The sequence below is a fragment of the Cuculus canorus genome, chromosome Z (genome assembly GCF_017976375.1).
Source record: "Cuculus canorus isolate bCucCan1 chromosome Z, bCucCan1.pri, whole genome shotgun sequence".
NCBI lineage: Eukaryota > Metazoa > Chordata > Aves > Cuculiformes > Cuculidae > Cuculus > Cuculus canorus.
Window position 1 is genome coordinate 38,852,269 of NC_071441.1, and position 26,193 is coordinate 38,878,461.

Consider the following 26,193-nt stretch of genomic DNA (forward strand, 5'->3'; position numbering starts at 1 on the left):
TATAGGGAGGAGCCCAAGTCTTTGAGGTGCAGCCTCACCAGTGCCAAGTACAGGAAGATCACCACTTCCCCACTGCTGCTGGCCACACTGTTTCTGATACAAGTGAGAATGTTATTGGCCTTCTGGTCTACCTGGGCGCACTGCTACCTCATGTTCAGCTGGCTGTCAGACGGCACCCCGGGTCCATTTCTGCCTGGTGGCTTTCCAGCTATTTGTCCTCAAGCTTGTAGCATCGCATGGGATTGGTGTGACCCAACTACAGGACCTCATGCTATTGATCTCAGCCTACCTACCCAGCCTGTCCGGATCCTCTGCAGAGCCTTCCTACTCTCCAGCAGACCGACACTCCCGCACAACATTGTGTCATCTGCAAACTTACTGAATCATAGAATCATAGAATCACTAGGTTGGAAAAGACCTCTGGGATCATCGAGTCCAACCATTCCTGTCAACCACTAAACCATGCCCCCGAGCACCTCGTCTATCCGTCTTTTAAATCCCACCAGGGATGGTGACTCACCCACCTCCCTGGGCAGCCTCTGCTAGTGCCCAATGACCCTTTCTGTGAAAATTTTTATTTCTGATGTCCAGCTTGAACCTCCCCTGGTGCAGCTTGAGGCCATTACCCCTTGTCCTGTCCCCTGCCACTTGGGAGAAGAGGCCAGCACCCTCCTCTCTACAATCTCCTTTCAGGTAGTTGTAGAGAGCAATAATGTCTCCTCTCAGCCTCCTCTTCTCGAGGCTAAACAATCCCAGTTCCCTCAGCCGCTCCTCATAAAACTTGTTCTCCAGCCCCTTCATCAGCTTCGTTGCTCTGAAGGGGCACTCAATGCCCTCATCCAGATCACTGATAAAGATACTAGACAGAACTGGGCCCAGCACTGAGCCCTGGGAAAACACTGCTTGTGACCGGCTGCCAATTGGATTTAACACCGATCACCACAAGTCTTTAGGCTCAGCCACCCAGACATTTTTTTACTCAATGAAGAGTACACTTGTCTATGCCATGAGCTTCCATTTTTTTCCAGGAGAATGCTATGGGAAATGGTGTCAAAGGCTTTACTCACATGTAGGTAGACAACATCCACAGACTTTCCCTCATCTACTAAGCGAGTCACCTGGTCATAGGAGATGACATTAGTTATGCAAGACCTGCCTTTCATAAACAGTTCAGTCAGATGTGCCTAAACTGTGGTTTACTTCATAACCTTAAAGGGATGTTTAGATAAGAACTTGAGTCACAATGCACGACAAAGTATAGGAAAAAGTCAATGGTGTTCAAGAACATTTTAATTATCCAAAATAAATGGAAGGATATTAAATTATAACCAAGCATTAAAACAGAAACACATATAGCAAATTAATTCAAAATAATGAGAAAGATGAATGCGGGAGCTATAGGGAAGAATGGAAAACTCTGCATAAATGAAATAAGAGTCTTCTGCATATACAATACTTCAACAAATATTTATTATCTAACCTGAACTGTCATACAAAGCATGTAATTGTGAGACACAGTCAAGGCTTACCAGGGCATTTCATCATTTTTTAAAAACATTAAATAACAATGTTTACCCAGGACTTATCAGACAATACTCGTAAACTCAGACTGACAGTTAACAACTCAGTAGTGTTGAGATTTCACTATGTACTTCAAAAGCCCCTGCTCAGAAGAAAATGCTTTGCAAGAAAGATGCCTCTTAAAGCCTCAGCCGTAACCTGTGAAGCTGCCCAACTTGTGTGTTGTTGAGGAGCACATCAGCGGCCACAGAAAGTTCGACAGCTGAGCACATGCTGAGGAGGGAAGGGGCCTGAGGAAACTCGTGGACATGCAAGCATACCTACCCAGGTGCTCTAAAATCTTGTGAACGTGGCTGATAGGGCAGGGTTGTTCCCAGAAGCAACCATGGGAGATTTAAATAGCCCCTAGGGAAGCTGCAGTGACCAGGGGTATGGCACACAGGACAGGCAAACAGGGCGTGGTGCCTAAGCCAGGACGAGGCATTGCAGTTTGTACAGGCAGGGCAAGCAGGAAGAGCTCTGTTGCAAGGAGCCGAGAACAGCAGGAACCATGGCATCCACTTGGCAGGTGTGCCCTCAGTGTCCCTCATGGCCCATCCAGCTGCAAGAACAGATGCAGCCACTCAAACAGAAGTCTCTAGGGAACTTGCAGCCACGGAGGTCCCAGGCTGCAGGGTGTGCCCAAGTTTTGGATCAGTACCTGAAAGCAGCAGTGAGGTAACATGTGGGAGATACGCCCAAGTAAAGAAACTGCTTAGCATGGTGACACAGCTTTGGGAGGAGGTGTCCAGGCTGAGGAGTAACAGACAGTCTGAGAAGGAGACTCACTGGTGGAATCATACCCTGCAGTACCCGAGAGAGATGCACCATCCAACTGCAGCACAGGAGACAAAAGACTTCCCGCTCTCCTCTAGCCATCAGGCGGATGGAGGAGACCCAGGATATGAGGAAGGATGAAGAAAGGTTACTGCTTGAGATGGCATGCAAATCTGCTCTCAGCCTGCCTTACTTTCTCGGATGCCCATACACAACAGGTATGAGGCCCTGGAATTGGACAGCCAAATTGAAGACAATGAATATGGACATTCTATGATTCTGTGTGCCCATATCAATGATGTGGGCATAGGTTCTTCTGGGATGGAGAGGTCATCTAGGCAGCCTACTCCCTGCATCACTACCGCTCATATAAAGACAAAGAGAAGGCAGTTGTCATAGGCAACTCCCTTCTGAGAGGAATGGAGGGTTTGATATGCTGACTGGACCCAACACACAGGGAAGTCTGCTGCCTTCCTGCGGCCAGGGTAGGAGATACTAGTAGAAAATTCCCTAGTCTGCTGAAGTCCTCAGACTATCATCCACCAGTGGTTTTTCACGTCAGCATTGAAGAGATAGCAAAGAGTACAAAAGCAATCAAAAGGGATTTCCAAGCCTTGGGACAGCTGGTTAAAGGATCAGGAGCACAGGTAGTGTTTACTACAGTTCTTTCAGTAAGCAGAGAAGAACACTGAACGGAGCAGGCAGGCCCAGTTGGTCAACATGGGGTCCCAAGGCTGGTGTCATTGGCAGAACTTCGGGTTTTTTTAACCATGGGCCGGTCTATTCATCACCAGGTCTACTGGAGTCAGATGGCACGCACCTCTCACAGAAGGTGTAAAGGGTTTTTGCTCAACAGATAGCAGGGCTGACTGACAGGGCTTTAAACTAGATCTGAAGGGGTAAAGGGGCAATAGCAGGCTAGTCAGGGATGAGCAATGGGAAGGCACACCAAAGTCAGAGGAGCTGCATCCTAGTAAGACTGCTCCATGAGGTGATGGGCACAATGAACCACTCTTGAAGTGCTTCTACGCAAATGCATACAGTATGAGGAACAGGCAAGAGAGGCTGGAAGCCTTGGCCCAGTCCCAGAGATATGACATTATGGGCATAGGTGAAAACTGGTGGGTTGAGTCTTGTAATTGGTGTGCCATGATGGATGGTTACAGGGTGGGACAGACAGGGCAGATGAGGCCGGGGTGGGGGGTGGGGGTGGCACTGTATGTAGTGCAAGGGCTGGAATGCATGGAGCTTGCAGTTGGTGATAGCATAGTTGAGAGCCTCTGAATGATGATTAAGGGACAGACAACTAAAATGGATATCATCACAGGCATCTGCTATAGGACACCCAACCAGGATGATGACACTGATGAGTCATTTTCTAAGGGGTGCCTCCAAATCATCTGCCCTTGTCCTCATAGGGGACTTCAATTTGCCGGGTATCAACTGGGAGTACCACACATCTGGTATAAACACGTCCAGAAGATTCTGGCCGATAATTTCATGGTATGGGTGCTGAGGGAACCGACCAGAAAAGGCGTCTTCCTCAATTTGTTGCTAGTTAACAGAGAGAGTCTTGTGAGTGAAGTGGTGATTGGAAGCTGCCTTGGCCACAGTGACCACGAAGCAGTGAAGTTTAGAACCTATGGTAATAGGAGAAAAACTGTCAATAAGACCTCAACTCTGAATACAAGGAAAGCAGACTTCAGGTTGCTCAGGGAACTACTTAGAAAGGTCCTCTGGGAAAAAAACTTTTGAGGGTGCTGAGGTCCATCTGTGCTGGTCCCCACCTCATAAGAGCACAGGATCAGGCAGGATTCCAAAATGCTGGAAGTCAAGCAGGCAAGGCAGAAGGCTGGCCTCACTGGGCAGGAACATTCTTCTGGAACTAAGGCATAAAATGAACGTGTATGGCTAGTGGAAGCAAGGACAGGTGATATGGGAAGACTACAGAGATGCTGTTTGCCACCGTAGGGCAGAAATTCGTGCAGCCAAAACCCAATTAGAGTTGAAGCTGGCCAGCATTGTGAAGGACAATAAAAAGAGCTTATTAAAATATGTTAATAGCAAAAGGCAGTTCAGAAATAATATTGGCACACTACTTGATAAGCATGGACATCTCACAAACAGATATAGGCAAAGCAGAGACATTTAATGCTTTATTTGCCTCAGTCTTCAACACTGATCATGGGCTCGGGCACCCCTAGAGCCCTGGGCCAGAGAACCATGACTGTGCAAATGTTAAACTCCCAGTCAACCCTGAACTTGTGAGGCTGTGCCAGCTAGATACCTGTAAGTTGATAGGGTCTGATGGGATTCACTCGAAGGTACTTAAAAGAACTCTTTGATGTCATAGTGAGACCTCTCTCAACGATTTTTCAATATTCTAGGGTATCTGGATAGATACCAGTTGACTGGAAGTTGGCAAATGTCACAATCTTCAAGAAGGGGAGTAGGGATGACCCCGGTTAACTACAGGCCTGCTAGTCTCACTTCAGTGCCTGGTAAGATTATGCAGAAGATTAATCTGGGAGCTATTCAAATATACCTAAAAGACAACACGGTCATTGGTCTTTGGCCAGTATGGGTTCATAAGGGGAAGGTCCTGCTAAACAACTTCATTTCTTTCTATGACCACGTCACCCACCTAGTGACCTAGGCCAAGGGAAGCCAGCTGACGTCAGCTTTCTGGATTTCAGTAAAGCCTTCAATACTGTCTCTCACAGTATCCTCCCAAACAAAATGTCTAGCATTCAGCTGTATAAACACTTGATGCAATGGGTGGGCTATTGCCCGACAGGCCGGGCCTAAAAGGTCATTGTAAATGTTGTTACGTCGAGCTGACCACCAATTACTAGTGCGGTTCTGCAGAGATCCATCTTAGGGCCAGGACTCAAAATTTTAACTCCTCATTAAAAAGATGCAGGCCTTCAAGGTTTACTAAGTTTACAAATGACATGAAACTGGGGGGAGCTGCTGACACTCCTGAGGGAAGGGAGGCCCTGCATAGGGATCTGGATGAATTAGAGGTGGGCAATCACCTGCTGCACGAAGCTTAGCAAGGGCAAGTGCTAGGTTTTGCACCTGGAACACGGCAACCGTGGATGCATGTGCAGACTGCGGAGCTAGAGGCTGGAGAGCAGCCCTGCAGAAAGGGATTTGGGGGTTCTGGTTGACAGCAAATTGAACATGAGCCAACAGCATGCCCTGGCAGCCAAGAAGGCCATCTGCATCCTCGAGTGCATCAAGCATGGGATTGCTAGCTGGTCGAGGGAGGTGATTGCCCCACTCTACTTTGCACTGGTGCAGCCCTATCTCAAGTACTATGTGCCGTCTTGGATGTCACAGTATAAAAAGGACATAAAGCTACTGGAGGGTGTCCAGAGGAGGGCCACAAAGTTGGTGAAGGGTTTGGAGGAGAAACCATATGAGAAGCAGCTAAAGTCTCTCCTGCTCAGAGGAGACTGAGGGGATACTGCATCAAAATTTACTGCCTCCTCACAAGGGGAGGAGGAGGAGCAGACGCTGATCTCTTCTGTCTGGCAACCCATGACAGGATCCGAGGGAATGGCAGCAAGATGTGCCAGAGGAGACTTAGGTTGGATATCATGAACAGGATCTTCACCTAGAAGGTGGTAGAGAGCTGGAACAGGCTCCCAAGGAAAGCAGTCATGGCACCAAGCCTAACAGTACTGAAGAAGCATTTGGACAATGCCCTCAGACACAGGCAAATGTTGGGGTTGTCCTATGCAGGGGCAGGAGTTGGACTCGATGACCCTTGTGTTTCCCTCCCAAACCAGAACATTCTATGATTCTATATATTAGCCTTAAATCAGCTTAACATATTAGTTCATTTTCCACCTTTTTAAGGGAAAGAAAAATTTGCCATGACTCAATGTCCTTGAATTTAGATAACTGTGAAAATTTAAGTTCCATTTTCCCAGGCTGTCTTCAAATTTGTCATGGCATTAAAAATAACAGTTTCCTTTTTCATAGCAAATAAAAGAGGGATTCATACAATTCAGAAGCAAAATAACTGAAAAAATCCACACATGAAGCCATTACTTTATGATCGAGACATGATAGAGAAGAACTTCATACAAAATTTTATGTAAATTTGTAAGGCTTAGTACTAATGGATGATTTAAAAGATGTAAACATTCACACAAAAGTCAAACTATTTTGCTGGGTCAAATTTCTCTTTTCATACAAAACAACAGCATTATTTGAGGCAGCACTTGATTCCTGGAAATACCTCCTACCTGTTAAATGTCACACTGCATCTGCTTTAACTGTTGAATAAAGTTTTGTATTGCTTTAAACATACAGCTGCCTCTGTATTAGTTTACTCCACCTCCTGATTAGAAATAATGGCAAGGGGAAAAAAACTGACAAGTCCAAGATTTAAGGAAGTTTGGAGGATAGCACCTCCTACTACTCATCTTCCTTTACCTTCTCCCACTCCAATCATGAATTGATTTCCTGTTTACAATATGTCTGATAAATGAGGCTTGCTGTCACCCTGTGGCCCACTGTGCAACTGTGATGAGACTGTGCAACATGCATTGCTCATTTTGCTGTATTGCCAGTAGTCTTTCTTAGTCAAAGTTTTCCAATATAAATGAAACACTGCTTGTCTGCCTTTCACCTGTTTTGAAACACCATTTTTAAAATAAATTGCTTGGTTCCACAGGCTGTTTATCTCTGCTGTTGACCACCTTCAGCCCTGTTTGTCCCATTTGGGTGCTCTTTTAACATAATTGAAAGGTCTCCTCGTTATTCCCACAACTGTCATCCCACTGTATTTATGGTCCTTGCTAAGCCAGCTAAATTCTAGATTTTTATTACCTTCGCTTTCACCTCCAACATCAACACTCTTGAGTTCACCTTGCCACATCTAGGCATTTAAAGCCATGGTGTCCAAAGCTTGGAAAACATTACAAGTTACTTCTTGCTTCTTCCAACCCTGCTCTTTTCTTTACTGCTTTTCCCTGTGCTTAAATAGTCACGTGAGTCCAGAGGAATGGCCAGGTACCCAGGTCTCTTCCTGAGGCACAATTAAAACAATGAATCAGTACTGCCCAGAAAGTTTCTCCTAGGAGAGACGACCTTCTCCAAATCACCCTCTTGCTGCATACATGAAATCCTGAGCACAATACTTGGTTTCCTTCGACCTTGTGCTAGCTTACTTTCACAATAAAATGTCAATGAAAAACACCTGGAAAAAACCCCAAACAATGACAAGTACGCTTCTGTTTTGGATTACAGTGCTGCACGCCAAATATGGCATTCACACCTTCCCAGCACCTTAAACACTCAGTAAAGGATATTTATTACATAGAGAGAAACAATTAATCAGAAACTATTAAGTTCTCAACTAAGGATGTATGAAACAGGTGGATTCATAAAATGTTCAAAACACAGTCTTAAATTCTTTACCGTTATCTAAATAAAGGAATAAATAGTAAATTTTAAATTTGTAATTTAAAGCTTCTGTGTACCTCATGTTAAAAAATACAAATCTACTAATTTTGAAGGTATTTACTCTTTCATTTAGATAGCTGAATAAGACTTGTTACAACTGATTTAAGCAATAAATAAAAACATACGTGCACAAAGTCTAAATTCAACTTACAGCTAAGTGGCAGATGGCACATCATGTGGTTACCCATCAATATGCAGCACTGGCAAAAGGATTAATCTACAAATCTTGCTGCATAACCAGCATCAATACACAAAATATCTGCCTCCCCCTCAGCACCTCCGCATTCCCCCCTCCTCCCCATCTCCCATGCATAAAAAAAGCCCCTCTGTTCCTTAGGCAATGGTATTTCAGTAGGAAAATCTTGGACATTTACCTATCCACTTGCTTTTTGGGCCCCAGCCAGTCCATTTTAGTGCCTCATTTAAACAACAAACCATCTGAAGTTCTTGTATTTGCCAAGAAGTTTCACTTCCAGGAATTTTATGCATGAAGTTTCACATCTCTCTTCTAATTCCAATCCACTATTCTTCCAAAGATGTAAACATAATTTGTACAGGTTTGTTTTACATTTTTGACCTCCCTTCTCTCCCATTCCCAATTATTCTAGGTATTGGCATGAACAGTCTCACCATAATTGAACTAAATGGAACAATTATCCAAACCCCAGCAAAGTAATTTTTCTTTGGCTTTTACTGTGTATAGCTCTAACTTACAGCATCTAAATATCTTTTAAAAGTTACTCAAAAGACATAAAGTGCTGGGGCATTCATATGCTCTCCAACCTGAGTGCTGCAGTACAGATCCCATAGCTGGGGGGGAGGGAGAAGACAGTGACTAACTTTTTTTTTAACCATTTCTACTCAAACCCTCAGAACTCTCTAATGCAACAGAACACTCTACAGCTCCCTTCCTTCTGGGGAAAACAGAGCGTATGACTCAATCTATGCATTTTTATGCTGAAATATAAAAGTGTTGAAACACATTGAACTAAAGATCAGCGCTCTTTGTTACCTAGGTATCAGTTTTGTCTAACAAGGAAATATTTTGTTTCAGGTCTCCCTGCTACAACAGCAATCACAGGGTACTTGTGAAAGTAATGGATAAAAAACCACTGGTGCCAAAACCAGCCACATTGCTTCTTTCATTAAAAACACAGTGTTCTTTTCCTTTGATACGATTTGAAAGTGCTGTTGTACAGCACTAAAGAGACAGCAATTTGGAGCATGACTGCTGAATAATTACACAGGCTCAGGTTAAGCGTGCATTTTATTCACATGAGTGCTCCTTGTGGAACAAGAATGAGGGTTCCAGTTAAGACTTCTACATGGAATTTCAGAAGAGAGGAAAATGTGAAGTCTTGGCCCAACTTTTTCAGAACCTAAAAATGAGAAATAACAGCATATCACTGAGAATTAAAAAACTTGTATCAGATTAAGAAGAAATAGGTCCATTACCATTTTATTTATTCATCCATTGGTTCTCTTTAATTGTCTGAAATAAAATAACAAAATCACCACCATCCTTTGGAATCCCTTACATTTGTGTCCTAGATTCTTAACTTTATCCACTTCCTCTCAAACAAAATCTATTTTTCCTTGCACAGTTTTTAACACGCTTTCTGCCTGTAAGTACTTTGACCCATCATTAGAAAGCCAGTAATAAGCATTACATTAAGACAAGAGCATTACAAGCCTCATTTTTCAGTGTTAGTGCTGCTACACAGAGGAAAACACAAACATTTTTCTATACTTTCAGGCAGCTGTGTTGATCTCTTGAAGCAGAGAAACGGACTAAGTCATTTCTAGAGATATCCTAATGTTCTAGCTTCATACTTTAAACAAAAACCAACTCACTATTAAAAATGCATATATTTCCAAATGCTCTAAATCTCTATTTTACTCAACGTAGGTAGAAAAATTACCATGCCTTAAGAAAGGCTAGGGAATATGCAGTGATTCAGATTTAAGGTCATACGAACACAAGAAACTCTGGAGACAGCAGTACTCAGCAACATCTAGAACTAGCCTAGATCGCATGATCTGGGATTCAGACTTTCATACTTCCAGTATTAATACAACCTACTTAAGGGCCAAGTTCCTTGCGTGGCAACTGGTGTCTTATTTTCACCGAAAGATTAACCTCCTGTGTATTTAACCCAAGCTTAAATTTGCTAGAAAGAGCAGCTTGCTTATGCAGAGCAAGACTGTGGATAAGATTGCACTGCAAGGCAGCATGGGTGCAGCCAGACATCCATCCAAAGCATCAGCTCTTTCTCTGATGTTCTGCAGGCACAGCATGCCTCCTCTACTCCAGCTGCACTCTGCAAGTGGATATTGTGCACAGAAACTCTCCCCAGTGAGCTTTGACCCAACAACATCTCAGTTTTTGACTTGAACAGTCAGTATTTTGAAGCAGTCCATTATCCACACACGTACATGGACGATTCTTATGAAAGCTTTGAAAACTAGTACACTGAAGGAAAGGTCAGGAACTGTTGTAAGCAACATCTACATTTTCATTAATACAAGCAATATGCTTAATGAATATCAACAGTGAGACTTTATACCCCTTAAAAAGAAGGAAAGAAACAAAACAAACATCTACATTTTCATTAATACAAGCAATATGCTTAATGAATATCAACAGTGAGACTTTATACCCCTTAAAAAGAAGGAAAGAAACAAAACAAACAAGGAGTTCCAAGCTTCTATCAGCATTACTCAAAAGAGTTCAGCTTCTGTGCCAAAACAGAAAGCCTTTTTCTAAGTTTAGTTTTGACTCGCACAATGCCAAGAGACCCATCATTCAAAACAGTTGTGTATTTATAATCTCTAACCTTGCATTGAAAGTTTGACTTTCTATAATAATTCATCCAGTCTCCAAAAGATGCACATGCATCAACTCCAGCTTTCAGTGCTGCAGCTCCTTCTACTCAGATTAAGAGTTAGACATTAGAATTAAAATGCAATCACATAAACATCACCATAACAGTCACTGCACGCTGCAACTGAAATACATTCTCACCTGTTACAAGGGCTGTCAGTAAAAGAGTGCACAAACTACAGGAAATATTTTTTAAATTATGGTCTTCATCAAAGCGCACTTCTGTACACTTTTGCACTGCAGAAATGGAAATTGTCACACACAACCTGTCCTTGACCCCTCCACTCTCTTGCTTTATAATCACAGATAGGCAGTATTACACTACAGATAAAACAAGTGGGATAACTTGGGGGCACTTGGTTAAAGGATGAAGCATGACTCAACACAGCTCTAAAAACAGCCACTGATTTTTTGAATACACAAATTATTTTGTAATTGGAGCTTCAGCAAGAATATTCTTCCAGAAGGCTGGAATTCTCTAGTTAGAGTGGGCAAACGAAATGGTAGTACCCCTACAGAGAAGAGTATCCAAGTCCATCCCGTGGTTGTGCTCTGCTCCACAGAGTTATGAAAGAGCAAGCAGGGGATTTGTTCTATTCCCCCAATGCTGCTACCAACAATATGCTCCCTAGATTCAGTTCCTCATCTTCTATCTACTTAAGACTTCCATGCATTCCAACTGAAAATGGGCAGGGCCCTGGAAAAAAGAAGCAGCAGTTGCCCAGCAGCATTTCAGTATTTCCAATAAGCTTTCTCTGCACACCACTTCCCCCTCCACCCTTCAGGAGGTATTTTAATGCACCCTCTTTGCTGTGATGACTTCCTCAAAAATAACAGAAGAAATTCACTTCCTAAAAGCATTAACTCTTTATGTAATAGATTTCAGAGGCTTCGGGAGGAGTACTTGTGACACACTGGAAGGGTAACGAAGGGTTTTGGGTTAATTTTACCTGTGCATCAAAGCTCTTAGGGAAGTTTTGATGAGATGCTTCTGTATTACAGAAACAAAAAACAACTTGCCTACAAGGAAGATATATTTGCTTTAATTACACAATATTTTTGCACGCAGAAATAAATAACAATCCCAAAGCATTTCACTGCACCAACCAGAACATACTTCGACTTCGACTTTTCAAGTAAGACTTCAAATATTAAATAGCTCTAATTCCCAAAATTCCCTTCCATTTATTTCCTTCTTGACAAAGGTGTATTCCTTAAAGAAACAGTCCTCGGCGATATGGGAGCAGAACAGAGCTGGCAAATATTTAAGGTGGCTTTCCATAGAGAGCAAGAAAGCTCCATCCCCAGATGCAAGAAATCAGTCAGGGAAAGGAAGAGACCAGCGTGGCTGAGTCCAGACCTGTCAGCCAAATTGAAGAGCAAGAGTGATCTGCACAGGGAACCTGGGAAGAGTATAGGGACGCTGCCCGGCTTTGTAGGCATGGGGTCAGGAAGGCCACAGCACAGCTGGAGATGAACTTGGTAAGGGAAGCAAAGAATAACAAGAAGGGCTTCTGCAGGTATGTCAACCAGAAAAGGAAGGTTAAAGAAAGTGTACCGCCCTGATGAATGAAAACGGCAACCTTGTATCAACAGATGAGGAGAAGGCTGAAGTACTCAACAACTTTTTTGCCTCAGCCTTCACTGCCAACTGCTCTCCCCATCCTTTCTGGGTCAATGGAAACAAGATGAGGGTCAGGGGCATAAAGCCCCTCCCACTGTAGGGGAGGAACAGGTTCATGACCACCTGAGGAACCTGAACATAAATCTATGGGACCTGATGAGACTCAGCTGAAAAGTCCTGAAGGAACTGGCTGATGTGGTTACCAAGCTATTCTCCATGATATCTGAAAAGTCACCGCAGTCAGGAGAAGACCCTGGTGACTGGAAGAAGGGCAACATTGTGCCCATTCTTAAGAAGTGTTGAAAAGATGACTCTGAGAACTACCAACCTGTCAGCCTCACCTCTGTGCCTGGGAAGATCATGGAACAGATCCTCCTAGAAGATAAGCTAAAGTACACTGAGGACAAAGAGGTGATTTGAGACCGACAGCATGGCTTCACCAAGTGCAAATCCTGCCTGACCAGCCCAGGGGTTTTCCATGACAGTGTGACCACATCAGCGGAGACAACAAAAGCAATGGATGTAATTTATCTGGATTTCTGTAAAGCCTTTGACACGGTACCCCACAACATCCCTCTCTCTCAACTGGAGACATATAGATTTGATGAGTGGACTGTCTGTTCAATAAGCAATTGGTCGGATGATTGCATACAGAGCGTAGTGGTCAATGGCTCAATGACTAGACGGACATTCGTGACAAGTGGTATCTCTCAGGGATATGTATTGGGACCAGTGCTTAATACCTTCATTGGTAATATAGACAGCAAGATCAAGTGCAGCCCTAGCAAGTCTGTAGATGACACCAAGCTGAGTGGTGCAGTTGCCACACCAGATGGACAGGATGTCATCGAGAGGGACTTGGACAAGCTGGAGAAGGGAGCTTGGGTGAATCTCATGAAGTTCAACAAGGCCAAGTGCAAGGTCCTACACCTGGGTCAGGGCAATCTGCAGCTTCAATACAGGATGGGTGACGACAGGATTGCGAGCAGCCCTGAGAAGGACTTAGGGAACTGGTTGATGAGAAGCTTGACATGAGCCGGCAATACGCACTTGCAGCCTCGAAGGCCAACCATACTCTCCACTGCACCAAAAGAAGCGTTACCAGCAGGTCGAGGGAGGGGATTCTGCCCCTTTACTCTGCTGCCATGAGAACCCACACGGAGTATTGTGAACATACAGAACTGTTGGAACAGGTCCAGAGGAGGGCCACAAAGGTGATCAAAGGAATGGAGCACCTCCCATATGAGGACAGGCTGACAGAGTTCGGGTTGTTCAGCCTGGAGAAGAGAAGGCTCCGAGGAGACATCGTGGTGGCTTTCCAGTACCTGAAACAGGCCTATAGGAAAGCTGGGGAGGGACTTTGTACAAGGGCATGTAGTGATAGGATTAGGGGGAAATGTCTTTAAATTGGAAGGGAAAAGATTCAGCTTAGACATCAGGAAGAACTTTTTCATGCTGAGGGTGGTGAGGCACTGGCACAGGTTGCCCAGGGAAGTTGTGAGTGACCCCTCCTTGGAAGTGTTCGAGGCCAGGTTGGATGGGGCCTTGAGCAGCCTAGCCTGGTTTGGGAGGTGTCCCTGCCCATGGCAGGGGGATTGGAACTGGATAGCCTTTAAGGTCCCTTCCAACCCAAACCATTCTATGACTCCATGAAACAGACAGAAATTACTCAAGCCCCAGTAGTGCAAGCAGGGCTATAGCTAATTATTGCTTTTTTTGTTACAGATCCAGTTTGCAGAGACATTTTGTTTTGGCCTCAAGAAAACAAATTCCATTTATGCATTTCATTCCTTTTTGTGTCATAAGGAAGCATTCATCTGCATGAGCTACATCTCCTTGAAGCGTTATCTGGAGCACATTTTCTCTTAGCAGGGTCTGCTATTGTTTCTTTCACAGTGGCATGAATCTCTACCAAAACCCATTACATTGGATGACCATATGCCTCTAGATGGCTTTCCACAGACAGTCCATGCCAGTGAAATGATAAGCCACCTACCTTTCCTATGGAAGCCATCAGCTTTTCAGCTGGATACAAATTGTCTCAGGAGGGCAGCACAACCTGCTCTCCACTAGCGTCAAACTTCATTTTGTTATTTTTCATGTTAAAGTATCAGACAAAGAAAAATCACTCTGAAGGTGGGGGTGTCTCTTGATTCTTTATGCAGGGCAAGAAGATCAATGAGGAACTACAAGAGAGCAAGAGATCACTGTGGCAGTGCATTCGCCACAAATGACCTTGCAGAACAGTTTGATGAAGTAAAACAAATTTTAATTCTCCTTTTTTATTCCGGGGAAAGAAGTCTTTTAAAGAGGACTTACTGTACCCTGTAAGAAAACCTATGCTGCCAAAGGCAGTCTGGTAAGCAGCATTTCCTTGTTTCACCTACTGTAAAGGTCTCATATCCAGCCACAGAAGACAGCAGTGGCTGCTCCCTAGGAGGTCAGCACTCGAACACAGTTCTGTGCGGCCAGGGGATAGCCCAGCGTTTTGTAGAATGGTTCCTACCCTATTCATGGTGTCTCAGCAACTTCCTCAAGCTCACTTTGTTTCTGCTTCTCAATAGCTTAGTGTTCAAAACTGTCCCTTTCAAACCAAAGTCCTGCTATCCTTCCACTCCACAGCATTTCTTGAAATATTTTTGCTGCTCAGGCAACTTCTCCAAGTTCAAAAGGCAAGGTGACAGAAAATGTTGCCCTTTTCCAGCTATCAAGAGCTGGTGGAGTCAGCATCGCCCCTGTCAGAGCTGGAAGTCCTAAGGCGATGTGCAGATGAGCTCAGTACCGCCTCCAAATCAGTCCCTCCTGCCAGAGAAACCACAGAGAGGCTGTCACGCATGGAGGAATGTGACCAAGCCATATAGTTCCACAGGCATGGGGCCAAAACCCAAACCCCATTTGGCCAAAAAGCAAGCCTGGGTCCCCAGAATGTCCTGGTTTGTTCCACTGTCCTCACCTGCCTCAAAATATGTCAGGAAGAATACAAGTGTGCTGGTGTGCAAACAGCATTCTGGATGGACCGTCTGTGATTTCCAGAAAGATTGTTTTATCATGGCAAGCTGTGGGGTAGAATCACAGAATCACAGCACAGTTAAGGATTCGAAGGGACCTTAAAGATCATCTAGTTCCAACCCCCCTGCCATGGGCAGGGACATCCCACTAAATCAGGCTGCCCAAGGCCCCATCCAACCTGGCCTTAAACACGTTCAGAGATGAGGCGTCCACAACTTCCCTTGGCTACCTGTTCCAGTGAACGTCGACTCTGACCAGCTGTCAGCAACCATATGCAGTCACAAAAACATTAAAGAAAGCCACTTATGGACTTCATAGCCAGTCCAGAAAACATGGTGGCACCCAGGTTTGCACCTGCTGAGCTACAGTCATGTGTGGAATTCCCTCTTCCCTCATAGGTCATGTGTTTCTCTCATATTCACAGTAAGATCCACTCTGGTCTCACAGCTTTCCCATGGCTGAAGACCAACAGTGTGCCAGAAGGAAAACAAGTTTCAGAAAAGAAAACTTGTTCAGAAACAAGTTTCAGCAAAACCAAACAAACATAAAAAGGATTGCCAGAAGATGAAAAGCACTAGGTCACCAAATAAGGACAGCTCCCTTCCTATTCCTAGAGTGACACCACTGAAATTTCTCTAGCAATAAACAAGCTTGCACAGGTGTTACTCTGAGTATCTAGCTGGCAGAAACATCACTGAAGTGATAGTGTGTTGGTGACGACAGGGAAAGAGAGCAAAGCTCAGCTGCCATAGCACAGTAACTACTGCGGCGCTGGCAGTCAAAAGTCAGATTGTAGGCTTGACATGGAAATATGACAAATGGAGTAGTGAATTGCCAAACATCTTTCTGTCTGGAACTGTAGGCACACCCGAAGAGTCACAAAGGCTTCTGAATTATTTTTCATCATCTTGGTAAGAACAAAAGAAACATCGGTGAGTCTTAGCTCTTTTATAACATCTCTAAGGCTTAAATTCACCATCATTCTCAATTACCTCACTAGGAGACAGTTGAGATATTTATTATTCTTTTTGAAAGCTTTCTCAAAGCTCAGAAATTAAAAAATGCTTCAGCATCAGGAAGTTTATCTCAAGCCTAGTCTCAAAGAACATTTGAGTATACAAGCTGAAATATTGATGGGTGTGTGGGTTCAGACTTCCACTATGTAGTGAATAGATTAAGTACAGGCATTGCTGCAAGCAGCCACACACAACCTTTGTCAGGGATGTAGATATAAACTGCCTTCACAGTAAGTAGGAAATCCTCCCAACAAAAGTTCCTCAAAAATACACAGCCTTTGGGAAGATGTCATGCAATAGATGAGAAAAAGAAAAATTACTGTACAGCTGTAAACACCTCTGCTGGGAAATGGTTAAGTGAACAAGGACACGAGAATGTTGAGAAATGGATTGAGGAATGGTTAAATGAACAAGGACATGATTCAATGGAAAAGCTTTGTGAGACACGTATTGTATAAATGGAAACTTCGTTAAACTCTGAGTGTGGGTATGGACTGAAAGAACAGTAAGCATGCAAGGAGGAACCTCTAAGAAGAAACTTCTAAGGGACAAGCGGATTTTTCTCAAGGAAACAGGATGGAACACTGAACCCAACTGTAACTGCAATGTAACTGCAAGAAGATAAACAGAGCTCGAAAGTAACAGCATAGCAACAATGAATCAACAGGACAAATAGTTTTAGTAACTAATCATGTAGAGGCCATAACAAAGCATCTTTTGAATGTTAAGATATATAATCCGGGTTGATTTTGAATAAAGTCGAAGCTTGCTTTATCACTCACACTGAGTCGTCCACTTGCTTCCCTCGCCCGTCGCACACCCCTGCACACCACGCTGTTAAAAGAAGATGGTTTATCAGAGATGGGCACGTGACGATAAGATGAAACTAGATGGCAGAATGATTTGAAGCAGCACCCACATGAAAGACAATGTGATCTCTGCTGAATGGGCTGTAGATGCTAGCACTAGCTAAGCATAAACACAGCTTTCTCCTGACTGCAAGTACAGGGGGTACTAGAATTACACTGACCACAAGGGACACTGCTCTCTTCTGATGCTACAGAAAACCCACAATCACGTGGAAACCAGATCACCACAAAAACAGTCACTCTTTTCATGGCCTTACATGATTTTTCATGCTATAATGCTGAAACTTTTTTCCCCATCTGCCCCACGACTGGCAGGAGAAACACACTTCAGACACCACCACTAGGGTAGGACAAAAAAGGCCAACATTGGAACTCCAAAAATGAAAGCAGAGAAGGTAGTAGCAGTCTAAAGCTCTGCTCCAAAGTTAGAGCCTGTGTAGGCCACACAGTAAACAAACATCTAAGTAAATTATAAGAGCAGACAAAATTAGTTTAAAAAACAGTATTATGATGAACAACGTTAAGAGACTCATCTATATGATTTATTATCAATTTATAGTTGTTCCACTCATAGTGTTCACAAGAAAGTATTTTCCCATAATTCAGTGTAATTAATATTCAAATTAACATCACATACTTTAAACATATTTGTTGGGCTGGATTGCTAACACTCTGGCAATTCTGCAGCATATAGCACTGCAAAAAGGGTGTCTAACATGCTCCTCCTCTGTCTCAAAGTGAAGCTGGTACAAACTGTCAGTGTGCACCTTACCTATCCTCCTGAACACCCAACTATTTGTTCCTGTTCTCATCTCTCATCTTCAACTGATCTCACAAAATCAAAATTTACCTCTAACCATTAATTCTCAATGGGCTACCTTAAAATATAACTTAAAAACAGCATTCATGGAAGTCATGGAGGAAAGTGTTACCGCGTGTCCTAGGATGAAATGGCAATGAGTGGAAATCCTTCTCACCAACGCTGTATCCTGCAACTAGACTTGGAAAGACAATACTCTAAAAGAGGAAGGAGAGACCATAGAAAAGTAGGCAGACTAGAACACAAATATATCCAAGATTGTTTTCAACTTTTTATACTACCTTATTGTAAAAAAGAACAGGTTGTATGCAAATAGAAGCTTGACACAAGTTGGCAATTGTGGTGATAAGGGGCATGGACTTCATTTGAGGTGCAAACAAAATCATTTATATGACTTCATAAACACAAAAACTACAGTTAGAAATATACAACTTATCTCCTTGCTATGTTTTCTGCTTCTTCACTTATCACACACTTCACCAGCATCCCACAAGTACAGCTAAATGACTGAAGGACTTTAGGCTAGCTAGCAAGCCTCAGACCAATGGCCATTTGGTCTGTGCTCACTGTTGCCCTTACAGGCCTACCAGCACAGCGGCTACCTGCATCAGCACACACACAATAGTGCAGTCTTTAAGTCTGTCCCTAAAATGTACAATGCCTTCTCTCCTCAAATTCAAACCCAAACATGCACATAGGCAATGTGCACGCACAGCCCAGAAGGCCAAGCGTATCCTGGGCTGCATCAAAAGAAGCGTGGCCAGCAGGTCAAGGGAGGTGATTCTGCCCCTCTACTCCAGTCTTGTGAGAGCACCACGTGGAGTACTGTGCCCAGTTCTGGAATCTCAAACATAAGAAGGATACAGAACTGTTGGGCTACAAAGATGATTAGAGGGCTGGAGTACCTCCCATACGAGAACGGGCAGGGAGAGCTGGGCTTGTTCAGCCTGGAGAAGGCTCTGGGGAGACCTTATGGGGGCTTTCCAGTACCTGAAACAGGCCTATAGGAAAGCTGGGGAGGGACTTTGTACAAGGACTTGTAGTGATAGGATAAGGGGGAATGTCTTTAAACTGGAAGGGCAAAGATTCAGATTAGATATTAGGAAGAAATTCTTTATGGTGAGGGTGGTGAGGCACTGGCACAGGTTGCCCAGGGAAGTTGTGGGTGCCCCCTCCTTGGAAGTGTTCGAGGCCAGGTTGGATGGGGCCTTGAGCAGCCTAGTCTGGTTTGGGAGGTGTCCCTGCCCATGGCAGGGGGATTGGAACTGGATAGCCTTTAAGGTCCCTTCCAACCCAAACCATTCTATGATCCTCATTTTCTGCTCCCTCAGTTTTCATTCCTGAGAGCAAAACCTTTAACTCAAGTCTTCTGCTTGGCCATCCATATCCCAACCATTAACATAGCCAGAGAGGTCACAAGGAAATATTTTGGGAGCAACATATGACACTTTTTTTTTTTTCTGAAATTTTGATTCCTTTAGGATGCTTCAAAGACAGAGATGAAATTATTTGTCATCCAATATGATGTGACTGAGGGGAGATTTATTAAGACTTACGTGGGGTTCAGCCAAAAGCACCAGTACTTTTCCACAGTGTTCAGTTTCTTCCAACTACAGAAATCTAATTACTGTCAGGCAAGAAACAAAATTGAAATAAATTATAGCTAGTTCACTACATTTGGGATACTACTCTGGAAAAATCAGATTTTCTTTCTATATAGGGCAGTTAGATCAAAGGTCCTTGCCAGCACATCATCCTTCAGACACTGGAGTGCCATTCTCAGGCTTTTTTCGATCAAGCCTGGTTCTGTCCCCCTTTCCCTTCACATCTAGATAAAGCTCTATTAATAAGCGCTGCTATCTTCTTGGTAAGTATCTTTTTTCCCCTTCGGGAAAAGTGTATCCCATCCTTGGACAGCAAGCCTGGTGCTGTGTGGGCCAACCCATGATGAAAGAAACCAAAGTTATGCTCCTCACATCAGGTTTGAAGCCAGGTATTTATTTCCTCCCTCTTCCTATTTCTCCCCTCATCATTCTCTGTAGCTGGAGTGACAGAGGAGAACGCTACCTGCACACCCGATCCCTTCACCATACGTCTCAAGGCCCTGAAGTCCCTTTTAACTGCCCTCAGATTTCTTCTTTGGATTTCATTACTACCTATTTGGAAAATCAATAGACGATAATAATCCATGCACCTGACCAGAGTTGGAAGCTGTGTTTCCACATCTCTTACTGAGGCCCCAGGTAGGCAGCAAACTTCCCTGTGTAATGGGTCTAGTCTGCAGATAGGTCCTTCTGTTCCCTTTTGAAAGGAGTTCCATATGACAATAACCTGTCTTTTCTTCTTAACAGAGGCTGTTTTGATGGATGGCTTTGGGTGTCTCAACCTAGGAAACGTTTTTAGGCAGTGAGACCCATCATCCTCATTGAGGTTTGGTTCCACTTGCAGAGCTTTATATCTACTGTGTAAGGGAACCTGGGAGGCTGAGGTTGGTACAGGGGAGACATGCCTGCTGCACCGGGCAGGAACCTGCTGCCATTCCCCTCCATCTCCTAAATTTATCTCCTCAGCTGAATGGAGAGGGGAGGTGGATTCTTCTATTGCACGAGGCATACCTGCCTGTTGGGTCTGAGACAGGGAGCATATGGTGGTGTTCCAGTGGTCAATCTCCCTCTCACACTCCCTCCTCAGCGTGCTCACCTCCTCTCTGAGTTCTGTCACGCAGAGGAGGAGTTCTTCCACCTGAGCACAACTCCCACAGGTGAATTCCCCACTGGTGTCCAATACCATTGCAAGAGGGGGCATGACCTGAAGCCCGGTATCTAGGTGGCAGCGTGCACCCACTGGGGCTCTGTCTGGGGGGGCTGCAGCAGTCATGGCTGGTACAAAGCTTGGAGCAGCCTTCATTTTCTGCAGAGTGGCCACCATGGTTCTCTGGTCCTTCCAGCTGAGCTCCAGCACCCTCCATGTTTGCCCTGCCTGCATGAACTGCTGCACAAACTGCTGTGCCCCACACCTGTTTGCAATGCCCCAGTCACTGACACTCCCTATGGTCCATTTAAATCTCCCATGGCTGCTTCCAGGACTGCCCCCCTCCTCAGCAGCTGCCACATGGGAGCCATTGCTTCTGGGAGTCAGAAGCTGCCCACCCCTCACTTCCTTCTTGGTTTCCTGGGCTTTGCCTGCTCAGGCAACCACCCTTCAGCCTCAATCTAGCACCCAGCTACAGAACTTACCATCCCTGCTGCCGATTCTCAACCCCTTTCCGTAAAGGATTAATTCAATTCTTAGTTGAAGAAGCATCACATCACATCACATTACATTATCTTCCTTTTTTCCAGTGTTTCAGCTCTAACTGCAGCTGAGAAACTTGTTTCTGTAAGATACCTCTTTTTCTTTATGTCAGCAGCGCTTGTCATCCTTGAGAATGTAGGAAAAAACACCAAAGATAACATTACTTAGTAAATGTAAGAAAGCTGTGTTCAAATGAGACAGCTTAAAAGGCTTCAGCTAAAAAAGCTTTTAAAAACTTGTAATCTCCCAAAACATGCAAGAGAATTGGGTGAGGGAACAGAACTTTATTATTAAGCCATTTTCTGCAGCTGACTAAACACAGGACCTCACAAAACATGCCAATCACAATACATTCTATGTGTGGAGTAAAAATGGAAGGAAAAACAGGCACAGAAACCCAAATACCATACATCCTGTATGTCTCCACAAACAGACACACAAAGACTTTTTCCTTTTCCCCTTCACCCTTGTTTTGAAAGAAAAAAGTGAGTGAGCTCCCTCCCAAATATATTCTCATTTACCTTTACTCCTCATTACCTCCGAAAGACCTACTAGAGGAGGACTTAAGGTTGTAAGGTCAAGGAACATAGGCCGTGAAGCTGTACAGTATAAATTGCAGACCAAAAGAATCACATAGAAATAGTAATTTGAAAAAACACCCTTGAAAAGACACCCTTGACAACACATGGCATACAGTATATGCGACATTTGAAAGGTCAATCAACTTTTTTCTCCAAACTTTTTTTGGAAGTTACAAAAAATGATGGGAAATGGATAACTAATATTGGAACACACAAACAAAGAAACAAAAAAATCAATGCAGCTTGCATCCTCATTTTCAACTTAAAGTGACAGTCAGAAGAGCTCTCTCACATCAGCTTTCTTTCTCCCCTCAAAAAACAAGGGCATGAAGACAGCATGAAGGACACTACTAAGTGCTATAATAGACGAGCTTTGAATTCAGCAGGAGTTGAACAATGATAAACAAGTCTCCTACAGAGCCACAATCAGTCCGCCAGGAAGACAAAAATTAATATCTCACAATGAATTTATTTAGCTAATGAATCCAACAGCAGCTAGGAAACACTTTTTATTTTCTTGCATCATACTTTGCAAGATCACCAATTCCAGTAATCCTTAAAAACTTCACACTGACGATCTTTCTTATTAGCAAATGGGTTTTCCTTTCACAAGTCTACTCAAAAGACTGGAAAAGCCACACCCCACTGAATTTGGGATTTGCTTTAGTATATAGGCATGCACAAGGAACTCTGAAATAATTCCTATCTGCCTCACAAAGGAGCCAGAGAAAACATTTCTTCACTTGGCTGTCATTTATGTTACCACTGTGCACAGCTTAAACCAGAAGTGCTGTTAAGAGTTTTCACAGTGTAGCTGCACAGTCATCACTGTAAGCAATGACAGCAGGAAACACTGTTTTCAACAGATGGAGGATTCGCCCAGCGTTGGTCTATAGCTTCAGGTTTTTGAGAGGTGGCCCTGATAAGCAAGACAGAAAGTACCACCAGTACCGAAAAGAAGGCAGAAGGTTTGCAGTGAGATGCAAAGATAAGGAAGCAACAACAGGCTTCCTGGGTGCGAGCACACAGGCAAGAGCCAGAAACTCTCCCCTCCCACGATGTTTTCTTGCTGCTGTGCTTCAAAGGTTTTCAGAACAAGGGTGCTAACAGCTACCATTGTATCTCCTGCTTTATTTTGCCTTGCGGTCTCTCTATCATTTGTTTCCAAATCACTAGAGCATTTCAAATTCACGCTATGCCTGCAAGTAAGCCTTCTGTGGAACCACATGCAGAAACACACACCCAGGTATTTTTCGTCTGGATAGAAAAAAAAAAAGTACAGATGCATCATGATTCGATCAAGCTCAGATTCAAGAGTTCCTGTCTCTTTCTTAAGTGCAGCAGCATGAAGTATAAGGGTTTTCAAGAAGAAAAGGTGGCACTGACAATGGTATTTCAGACAATGGAAGAAAAACAAAGGAGAGATCTTGTAGCTGCTAAACCCTCCACAGACAGGGCCAGCACACAGCCCTCTCTACTATCAACATGGTCCTCTGCTTTCAAAGGAGCATATGACTTTAAAGAAGTTATGACCACAAGGTTAGCAGACAATATATGGGACTTCTTCACGGTTATACTCTGCTAAGCAACTAGGTCAAACCACGCTCTTGAAAATTAGTTTAGCGCAGCTGAAGGTCAAGGAATGAAAGCATGTGGGGAAGATGAGACAGAAAAGGAGTAGAAACTTTCAAGCATGTACAAAGCCCCTGCTGTAAAAGATGACTTGCACTGTCACTAGAATTTTATAGTGCATGAAAGGAACATTCTTGGCACTGAACACCTGACATCTGTATACAAAAACTGTTGTTCTAAGTTACAAGTTGTACACAGAAACAAAAAGGAACTCCTTTACATCACCGTGCCCACCAACACTGTCATCTTCATTCTAAATTACACTTTTGTCAATAGATTCACGTGGTTTAATAGCTAGGTAAATAGCTAGGTAAATAAGCAGATTTTCATTGTAGTTAACCAGAACAAAGAGATACCACACGCTTTTATGGAGTTTCTGTAATTCTGTTTTTTTAAAAACCAGTTTCTTTTGCATGAGCAAGAATTCTGATGTCAGATTTTCTTTCTATTCACATTTGTGTTCTGGAATGCAACTTTGAATGAATAAAGTACTCCAGGTCTACCTAGGCAGCAGATGTTCAGAAGAGAGAGCACACTGAAAAAGCTAGAAGCATTACTGAAGGTTTGACGATTCTGTCCTCCTGGAAACTCCTAAATCACCGCAGATACAAAACAAAGACATATTAACAGCCTTACAGATTGCTATAAGAAGTTCACCGAATAATTTACGTCTGAAAGTAGCCAAAGCGTGAATTCTCCTTCCTGCTTTTTATAGTACTTTGAAGGGTTAGAATAGGTGGGTGAGAGGCAAACACCAGACAGGCACAGACAAAACCTTCCCTGCTTCCTGTATGTATATAAACAATTCAGCTCTGTCTTCAGTTTCATACTATCTATACAATATTCACTGGTACAGTCTGGGTAGCACGAGACATGCATGCTTGTCACAGTGCCAGCAGACAAGACAAGAAATGCAAGTTATCAACATCACTGAAACTTTATACAAGAGCAATAGCCAGACACTACTTTTTTTTTCCTGCTCTCTGATTCAGTTATTGTCTAGGCCGGAACAGCAATTACATTATTGAGGAGGGGGGAGGAATCAAGTTGTGGGGTATTCCTTTGTAAGCAAAAGCATAACATCTAAATGCTGTGACTTGCTCTCATTAAGAGCTGTAAAACTTCTAACTGCTCAAGAGAGAAACAAATTTTCATGGTTCCTTCTTGAGAATTCATATTACCATACGACTTTTCACTTTTAAGTTTCATCTAGTATAGTTCAGCGTGAGATGGGCTAAGTGCACAGGTATTACACACACAATTTGATAAATTCAGAGTTAAGTTTTCAAGCAGTGTTCGTGGTATGTTTAATCCTATTCTTTTTAAAAAAATTTTTTATTATGAGACTAAGCCTTGCCGTAAAGCTCAAGAGCTCTTAGATTCCTAGTATAAACATGACAGCAGTGCTAAACCACACTTTCAAACTCCCACTTTCAAACTCTCTCGTTTGTGCTCCACAGTTCACAAAACACAAGCTTAGTGTCAGATTGACAGCATCCAGAATCCCTGTGCTCTACGGTCCCCTCTCAGTGAGCACTTCCTAGTCACTTAGACTTAGATCTTAGACATATGTATTGATAACACTGTAGCAGGAAAAAGTACTTATCTCTTCTAAAGGACACTGGTCCTTTGTCAATATGCAGTGGGGGGGAAAAAAAAAAATCACCAAATGTGATGCCATTTATCTCACACAACAAATGTAAGATGATGTGTACAATCAGCCCGAAAAGTGAATTCAGTCTAAGCACACATGCCATTCTTGTAAAACATGGAGATGGTAAAAAAAAAAAGTGAAAATGTGAGAAAGCCCCATGCTTCAAGTCCCTTAACACAAGCACTTACACTTAAGTGATCATCAAACTAGAGAATGTGAAGAACTATCTTATTTAAATAAGAATTACCTTATTTGCCTAAGCAAGGATTCCAGAAAATGTTTCACACAGAAGTCTACTTATAGACACAAGTCTACTTACAGACACAGTGGTTTAAAATAGCATTTTGAAGTCCACACTGAGGGAGTAAGTATGGCTGTAAAACTTCCAAGGCAGCTGGATGTCAGCTATCTCCTATTAATGATGCTTTCGCTGTAGCCTGCTGAAACCCATTTAGCCTGAATACAGATGCATCTGCTAAAGCCCTTCCAGAAGTTGTCTCATAATATAAGAAGCAGAGTACTCACACTTGTAAACAGTTTGAGTATTAACTACATCTATGATGGAAAGGAAAAAGCCAGAAAGAAGGTGAGATAATGCAGACAAACGCACAGATTTTCAAGCAAAGCACTACCCTATTGCTACTTGTGGTATTAAAAAGGAGCTTCCACATACAGGTACCTAAAAGGATCAACGTCTAAGTACATATCCATATAAAGAACATAATATACCGTGCCAGTAGTTAATGCCAGAAATTGAGTCTTAATGCTTCTGTTGTTTAGTTCCCCCTCATTTGGACTTTTCATGCAGCTCAGCAATTAACTTTAAATCATAAGTTTGTCTTGCTCTTTGTTAAAAGATGTACATAGCGTACATTTGACTCAGCACTGAACATAAAAGCACAGACATCACTCACTTAAGCTAGGAGCCTGGGCTCAACATTAAAACCCAGGATCCGAACAAACATTTGATTTTGGTCACGCTGAAGACTACT

At 43.3% G+C, this 26,193-nt stretch overlaps 1 protein-coding gene across 2 annotated transcripts in view; it reads right to left on the minus strand.

Annotated features, from left to right (window-relative positions):
- Positions 1–26,193, minus strand: part of DAPK1 (death associated protein kinase 1) — a 96,146-nt gene that overhangs the window by 56,948 nt on the left and 13,005 nt on the right. The window contains exon 1 of one of the 2 annotated variants that reach the window (XM_054054153.1): positions 17,134–17,152. The exons of the other annotated variant lie outside the window; for it this stretch is intronic. The gene's annotated coding sequence lies outside the window, so the exon portion shown is untranslated. Of the gene's footprint in view, positions 1–17,133; positions 17,153–26,193 lie in introns of those variants that run through there. 2 annotated transcript variants of the gene reach the window in all.